A 9,452-nucleotide genomic window follows, 5' to 3' on the forward strand; every position below is an offset into this window, starting at 1 on the left:
GCATTATGATTCAACAATTGTCTGATATTCAAAGGCTTTATACAAGTACAAAGACAGATTTCGCACAACATACAGTGAGAGAGAGAGAGAGAGAGAGAGAGAGAGAGAGAGACAAAGAGACAGACAGAGAGAGAGAGAGAGAGAGAGAAAGAGAGAGAGAGAGAGAGATGGTATCAGTTTTCGTATTTCCCTGCGTCATGCAACGTGCAGATTGGTTTGCAAGATGCGGGGAGTGAGGCAGTGGAGCACACACAGGATTCAGGGAAGGTAACTGGTGGGCTCTCTCCCTCTCTCTGTGTTCCCTGCATGAGTGGGTTGCCGCAGGCCACTGAGTTACACCGGGCTGGACTGGAATCTGACTGGCTCGCATACACAGACAGACACACAACAGACGCATTAGTGCATGCGCACACGCAAATAGTCAACATACATTGACAAGGACACACAGAGACGCATGCTCACACAGAGATACGCAGAGATGCACGCACACGCATAAACATGCACAGATGCACACACACACACGCGTGCGCGCGCGCACACGCACATACACAGAGATGCATGCACACACACACAGAGATAAATGCACACACATATCATGTGACACGCAGAGATGCATGCACACACACACACACACACACACACACACACACACAACAAATGCATGCACGTTTTGATCTTCATGAACGCAAACACAGGAACACACACACACACAATGAAACACATGCACGCACACATACTGTTGACATCACCATCGACGATCAGTCAAGCAGCCACATCCAAGTCAGCCAGACAATCATTCGCTTACACCCCACCCCACAACCCCTCTGATCCACACACACAAACCATCACATTATTTTCTGTCCGCTGAAAACACGCAGAAGCTCAAAGAAGTCACAGTACACAGTGCTGTCCACTGCGGGTCAGAACTGAGGTGTCCTTTATGACAGAGACGGCGTGTGTCCCGGAATAAATTCAATACATTGATGGCTGGTTATGGTCATCACATTGTCCATCTGCCACCCTTCTTTCTGGTGGGTTGTGTATGGGCTGTGGCGTGGGCAGGAGGATGCGCATTGTGTGTGGGGGCGGGGGGGGGTTAGGGGAGGTGTGGTGGTGGTGGTGGTGGTGGTGGGAAGAGGGGATGTGTGTGGAGGGGAGGTGTAAGGTGTAAGGTGGTGGTTTGGAGATGGGAGGTGTAAGGTGGTGGTTGGGAGAAGGAAGAACTGAGTTTGGTAAGGAAGGGGTGGGGAGGGCATTGGTTGGTCATTAATTTAATGTCTGTTGACTAAAGTGATTTTCGTGACGGTATTAGGGGATTGAATGTGTGTGTGTGTGTGTGCGTGCCAGTGCGTGCATGCGAATACGTGCGTGCATGTGCGCGCGTATGTATGGAGAAGGGGTCAGTTGGGGTGTTTGTGTGTTGTGATCTGGTGGTGGTGGTGGTGTGTATGTGTGTGTGTGCATGCGTGCATGTGTGCGTGTCTATGTGCGCGTGATTCTCTGTGTGTGTTGGAAACCAAATAAACTGTGGCCAGAAAGCAGATGAAGAGCCATCAAGATAACAACAACGTTGGTTTGGTGCGTCAGGTTGGTAAGTGTCTGGTCACCAGCCAAGCTTGTCACGAACTGATGGTCCAGCAGCTGGCTCGTTCTCTCAGTCTTTATCATAACGTGTCGCACTCTCAGAGGGTTGATCATTCGAAACAGCCACACGAAGACAACGAATAAAAGCTCGCATCAATCAACGGAATGGCGCGAGCTGTAAAGAAAGCGACTAATTCCCAGATGGGTCAGACACGTACTGACTGACCCAGGTAGCACGCTTACTCAATCGTAATTCTGAGGAGGTGCCCTCTCACAGGGTGGAACACAGGTTTTCATTCACAGTGTTTGTAGCGTGTGCATGGAAAACTGTAGATGTGGCAACACCCTCGACGGTGGAGTGATCCAAAGGGCCCGCCTGTGTGTGTGTGTGTGTGTGTGTGTGTGTGTTTGTGTGTATGCCCTGTGGTGATGTGAATTGGGTGCGGAATGTCAGAGATGATATCGTGCTGGGTTGGTGTGGCTAGCCGTAACCGGGAGGAGTCAAAAGATGTGTGTGTGTGTGTGTGTGTGTGTGTGTGTTTATGTCCTGTGGTGTAGTGAATGTGTGTGTGTGTGTGTGTGTGTGTGTGTGTGTGAGAACGTGCATGCGTGCGTACGTCCGTGTGTGTGTGTGTGTGCCCCTTCTCCAGCCACTCCCACCACGCCCCCGGGCTCACACACTCCACGCCCACACACAGACTTCAACACTGCCGACATGAATATTCATGTCATATTCAGAGACATCATCGATGCCGCGGGGAAGTGATGCGAAAAACAGCCCAAGGCTTCTGATGTAGCTGATGAACTGAGGAAGTTCCTTTTATTTGTTATCATTATGATTATCACTGATTACTTTTTCAGTTTCAGTTCAATGATAATCATAACAGCTTGATAGTAGTGCACACTCTGAGTAGTAGGAAACGTGCCTCAGTATCCCGGCACAACCATTATGTTTGGCCTATTTATCTATTTATTTACTTAAAAGTTCATTTATTCATTCATTGTGTTGACACATACTGATGCAAAGTCATGCACGCACACGCGCGTCTGATTCTCTCTCTCTCTCTCTCTCTCACTGACACACACACACACAAACTGATGCCACAGGAAATTAATGAGCAAGATCATGCAGCTTAAGTGGGGCTGCCAAAGTCAGTTAACGTTCGATGGTGAAGTCCACAGAAACAGGAGCAAATCCACTTAGCACCCATCCCCGAAAATGGAATTTGGTTGCCTACTAGTAAATGGTGGAACAGAAACGTGTCATTCTCGAGAAAAAGCCATTCAAATTGCTGAAGAGACGGTGACACACAGAACCTGCAAATCACGAATGCCGAAGAATGTTCTTCTGTCCACGATTTTCTATGGCGTGGTTTGTCAGATTCCGTTCAGTGAATACGACGATCAGAAATAGCTTGTTTGATTAGAGAGGAAAGGGACTTGAAAACACAAACAGATCCACACTACTGACACACACACACACGCGCGCGCGCGCGCGCGCTGCACACACACACACTGCACACACACACACGCGCGCGCGCGCGCACACACACCGGTATACACACACACACACACTGACACACACAATTATGTGCACCGCACCGGCTCAAATAAACCGGCGCATTGTGCACGCTGCAAACTGAAGAGAGAGAGAGAGAGAGAGAGAGAGAGAGAGAGAGATTCAGATTCAGACATAGCCCCATATTAAAAAGGGGCGATAACAACATTTGTGTTGATGTCACCAGAACTATAACAATACATTTTGACACAATTTTCTCTCTAAAGTGAAACCGAAGTTTTAAACAGCCAATAACGTACATAACTCCGTCATTACTAGATGCCATCAGCAGATTAAATCGAAATACACAGGGAACTATCTAATAATTCTTTGGGATACATTGAACACTGACGAAGATCCGCGAACGGGACATTTCAAAATGTACTCAGATGACTCGAGATGAAGTTCATCTTCAATCAACTGTTTACGTCAAGGACGTAAGAGGTCAGAACTGTGTACACTTTTACAGCGGTATATACTTGTGGGTGTTTATTTCCGATATACAAAGTCTGAATCTTGACAAAACTGTGAACCTGATATGTCTATCGAAGTTAAACAAAAGATTTTTTTTTTTTTCAAATTGAGTCGAGACACAACCTCTGTACACTCTAAACCTTTCACTTGACTGAATATGCTTTTCTCATTGTGTTCTGCCCTGTAGGCCTACAACTGATCATGCGCTGGCGAATAATTTGAAAAAACAAAGAAACAACAAAAAACAAACAAACATTATCCAAACTGGAACTACATTTTGGAAATCCCAAACACACCCAAAATCCCGAGTTCACAGAGATATATAATTCTTTTATATATTCGTACATTTGACACCCACTGAGTCAATTTTCTTTTGACTGAAAGAGAGACACACACAGAGACAGAGAGAGAACAACAAACAAGTGGGCGGGGGAAGAAAACAAAACAAAACAACAAACAAAAAACGTGGGCGAAACATGTAGCATGATGTGCTGCCCTGACTGTGACTCACCAGTCAGTACTTCACTTCCCGGTCTCCACGTTGGGACTGACAATGACACGTGTGTGTGTGAAGAAGAGAGAGTGGGAGAGGAGAGAGAGACCTCGATGTGTGGATGGGGCGAGGTCGGGATGAATGCGTGTGTCTTTACTCTGTGTGTGTGTGTGTGTGTGTGTGTGGACTGCCGCCGGCTGCCCGACAGTTCAGCTCACGCCTTGTGAATGTGTGTGGGAGGTGTGATTAGAGAATGGCTACCGCTGGTTGATGCAACACTTTCTCCCTTTTCATGTTTTCTTCCATTTTTCACTGTGACGTATTTTCACTGGCTATGCATAAAATTATGCGCGCACCTGCACGCACCTGCACGCATACTCTCACGCACACACCCACACACCGCAGAGGTAGGGAGGGAGAGAGAGAAGTGCGCGCGCGCACACACACACACACACACACACGTGTACTAAGTTGGGCGGAGGGAGGTGCAGCTCTCTTCACTTCCCATCTCTCTCTCCCTCACACGCACACACTGTGACACACAAACACACACACAAGTATAGTGCCGATAATAACAGCAAAACCCTGAGCTTGCCGGCTCTGCGAACTGTATAGTTTTCACACAATGAAGGTGACAGAATGGATAAGACGCTCATTGTCTGTCAGTACAGTGTCCGAGAGGGTGTGGGTTCGCTGATTCCCGCCATCGCTCTTTCTCCCAAGTTTGACCAACTGGAAAATCAAACTCAACGTCTAGCCTGAGTCATTCGAGTGAGACGATTAATCTGGCTCTCGGCGTGTGCAGCACGCATTTGGCGCACTAAAAAGAACCCACGGAAACAAAAACTCGATGTCCTCTAGCAAAATTCTAAAGATGAAATCCAGTTTGACAGGTACATGAATATGTATACATACAAGCACTCAAGGACTAGTCGACTGACAAAGCGCGCTGGGTTATGCAGCTGCTGGTAGTCAGACAGCGACCTAGCAGACAGTGTGGTGTTGCGTATATGGGTTTGTCTGCACTCAGTGATGCGTCCTTGAGACACTGAAATTGAAATCAAAACTGAGTTTTATACTGTGATGTACTGCATTCTATTGTATAAACGTTTGCTCTCTGCCCTCCCCATTGGCGCTAAAAAGCCGGTGCCATGATGCAGCCGTGAGAATGTAGGCTGTCTGTGTGCTGCTGAGAGCTATAACTAGGAGCGTTCATCAAAAGGCCCATCCCATGTGGTAACAATACGCAAGAGAGGAGTAAAATGCCATGCGTCTTATGCAACCAGTGGAGAAAACAGTCTGCTCTCATTCAGGAAGAAGAAGAGGGAAGAAAAAACATGGTGCTGCAGAAGATGAGAGAACAGAAGAGAAATGCATGGTTGGTTTTCAGTCCCAGAAGAAGAAGAAGAAGATGAAGAAAATGATTTTTATATCAGTAGCACTGTTCCACTGATGTAGAACATACTCAGCTGCGCTGCACAATGTAAAAACCGACGTGTAAAACATGCAGTACCTCAGGCCCATTACAATGGCAGTAATAATATACACAAAAGGCAAATTTCTGAGTTGAATACACTTATATGTTCTCTTCATATTGTCAAAACAGCTTTGTCAGTCGTGAGTCTAACGCTTTATACACAAATACTGCTAGTCAGATATCCATTCTTGTTTGACATTAAAAATAAAAGAATACATGTGAACAACCGATGACGGTTGCCGATAGAATTTCATATGTAGGAATTCATCTCTAATGGTTTTATATTTGGGGTAAATCAAAAGAAAGTGGATCACCGTTCAAATACAGCTTTTGCAAAATGGACATTTTGTTATGACTGCACTTGTCTGTTGTTACTATGGAGTTTATGAAACGGCCATAGTACATGGTGATATTCCTACCATGAACTTTGTCAATACTTTTCTAACATATATGTTAGGAATTCAGTTTGGTACAGATATGTACTACCTACATACAACTCGTGACTGAACGGCCGTGAGTGAACATTGTAGAATATGCGGTTACTGAGAACCATAAATTTTGAGTAAAACAATGTGTAGGCCTGCGTCACTGTCAATATTCGGTAATAAATAATCTTGAGTTACCAGCATCTTGTGTTTCCCATACTGTTCTGCAGCCAAATGTGAAAAGAACATTGCGAACTTTACATGCCCCAGTGGAGAAAAGGATGTGGAGAAGGACGAGGAAAGAAAAACAGTGAGGATAAGCAGAAAAACTGAAGTGGGATAGCCTGATCTCCTTTAATTATGACTGACGAAGAAGCAGAATGGTAAGAAAGAAGAATCATTTCTGAAGAGTGTACATTATTATCGGACCATTATCACATAAGCGACTGAAAGCGTAACTGAGAGAATTACGTACTGGAAAATCTGGTTTTGTAGCAAGTGTACTCTAAACTGTCAACGGCAAAGTCACAAGCCTTATTATCAAAACTCCTTTTCCCACAAAAAAAAAAAAAAAAAAAGAAAAAAAAAGAAGAAAAGTCAGTAAAACAGATCCTGGTCAATAAACTTCGCAGTGGAAAGCTATACATAGGGCGAGTTTTGGTTTAACATCATCTGAGGTCTAAACAAAAGTCACGTGTTTTAAGTGGCCTTCAACTTGACACATATTCATAATGGGTTTTTGTTGGAACAATAGACATGATTATGGTCAGGCGTCGGTACGTCTGAGAGTCTGTCACTTGATTTGTCGCGTGCGTCATTTGGTGTGTGTGTGTGTGTGTGTGTGTGTGTGTGTGTGTGTGTGTGCGTGCGTGTGTGTGTGTGTTGATCAAGGAAGTTAACTGTGGGTTGATGGAAAAGCACATGGCTCTCCCCCTAAAAGAGAATTTAAATGGCCCCTAGTTGTTGTCACTGAAGGGTTTTTATCCTCCTCCGATTCATAACAGAGCTTTTATTATTACAGCAGACATGATTGATGATCTGGCGCGCGCGCGTCTGCGTGCTGGGGGGAGGGAGAAACGAGGGTATTACCAGAAAAGTTGCAGTCATACCAAGAACACAACTGGCTCTCTCGCTTTGACAGAATTTGAATTGCCCCTGGTTGTTAAGGGTGGCCTGTCTACACTCCACTCAAACCAAACGTTAAGGCAACCACAACGAACTGGAGAAAAGAACGTCATTCATTGCCAGAGCTGGACTAATTGTATAGTTGTTAACACCAAGAATATGCCCCCAGTTGTATTCGAAGGGCTAAAATCCTCCTCCAACTTTCCTTTATCTCCTCCCCCCTCCCTATTTTATACTCATTCACTTTTTGTATTTCTTAACTTTATCATCGTGTTCGGTATAATGGTAATTTCATATTTTCATTGATTATCAAATGTATCAATATATATATAAAGTCTTTTTAACTGATGGAAGCTAGAGTTCTTTAGTTGTTTACCTGCATCAGTTTTCCCCAATTGTCATGTTGAATGTATGCACACACACACACACTGACACACACAGTACACAACTTTGATGACAGAACCCCTTCCCAATCATCTTCTCCATAAATGATTACAGACAGGCCAAAAAATATGCTGCTCGGTTGATCGACTATATAATAAATCTGATCACTTAGCTTTTAAATACGACTTTCAACAATCTGCCCAGAGAAAAACTGAATCAGACGTGAAACACTTTACTCCTCTTCATTTTCACTAATGCATTGTACCTCATGCTTTGTCTTGATCTTGTCCTCCCCTTTTGTATTTTGCTAAAAGCCACCTCCAGTCCTCTTGCTCAGAGCTAATGAGATACACTTCTAAACTTACAATCTGAAATTTCTCGGTTAGCCCCTTGACTGCTGCTGATGAGTTTGCTTGTCAAAGAAGAGCTGTCACCTCACTGAGATCAGACTGAGATTGCAGGTCAGGATGTCAGTCACCATTCTTTTTGGGACTCATTTCTCTTTAGGTTAAAACATGTTTATCTTGTTCAGTACAGTCAGTTATGTGACTACATGTATAAAAAAAAAAGAGTAAGAAATGCTGTTGAAACTGATGAGTCACCATTCTTTATTTGGAATCTTTCCTCATTAGGTTATGATTATGCTTATCTTTGTTCAGTGTTCAGTAAAATCAATTATGTCATTGTCAAATTGTCAAACAAGATCACAAAAACAAAAAAGAAAAAAAAGAAAAAAAAGTTGTAATCTGATTTCACCAAGGTTCAGCAGTTAAGGGTTAACACACCTTCTGTAATGTGATCTTCTTTTGAATTTGTTGCCTTGTCCAGTCATTCATTTTGACTCGAACATTTAAAAACTTAAACCTATCTTTAGACTCAGTTTCGCAGTTCACACCAGGGGCGGAGGCAAGATGAGCAGTTGTATACATGATCACTTATGTAGGCTTACTTAGTTACCATACTTCCTTTCAGAGTATACTATAAGATCCTGGAGCATTGCCATAGAGATACAGCCTTACAGACGCCTGGAAGTGGTGGTCAGGAAATATGAGCTGTTCTCCAAAGCGCATTTCTCAAGTGGATGGCACTTGTCTGTACCGTCCATGTTTTCCTATTTTGAGCCCATAGCAAGTACTGCTCTGGATTTGGGGTCATGCTGATGCAAAACTATTCACACAATGACATGCCAATGGCAAGGACTGACTCGAGGAAAGTGGCAGAATGGTTAAGATGCTCATCTGTCAATACAGTGTCCGTGAAGCTATTGGTTCAAATCCCACTCTCGCCCTTTCTCCCATGTTTGATTGGAAGATCAAACTGCGCATTCAGTCAGTCACATAAAGCAGTGAAACAAGGTCTGTGTGCATCATGCACTTGTCGCAGTGGTGAAAAAGACCCCATGGCAATAAAAGGGTCTGGCAAAATTCCGTAGAAGGAATCCACTTTGATAGGTACACATACAGGTAAGCATGCACTCTAAGCCTGACTAAGCGCGTTGGGTTAGGCTGCATGGCAGCATCTGCTTAGCAGATGTGGTGTTTCATATATGGATTTGCCCGAACGCAGTGACATATTGAGAAACTGAAACAAACATGCCTCTCAAAACTTAACCCATTGAACATGAACTGATGATGATGATGATGATGATTACGATATTACTTATTGATCTTCCTGCTCCGCCCCCCACAACATGACAATCTAATATTTGCGACGAAGCTTAATTAACAGACAGAATGAAAGAGCAGGAAAGGGATTTGAAACCAGCTGGCTAATCGCACAGCATTCACGATCACGGAAACTTAACTGACAGTATTTCCTTGGAAAAACAGACACTTCTCGATCGTAGCAGAGACCTATCCTCTACACGTCCCAGATCGTAGCTGGCATTTAATAGCCAAATGTGGGCCTACACATTTTTCTGTCCCCGATACC

This window comes from Babylonia areolata, chromosome 23 (genome assembly GCF_041734735.1).
Source record: "Babylonia areolata isolate BAREFJ2019XMU chromosome 23, ASM4173473v1, whole genome shotgun sequence".
NCBI classification, from domain to species: domain Eukaryota; kingdom Metazoa; phylum Mollusca; class Gastropoda; order Neogastropoda; family Buccinidae; genus Babylonia; species Babylonia areolata.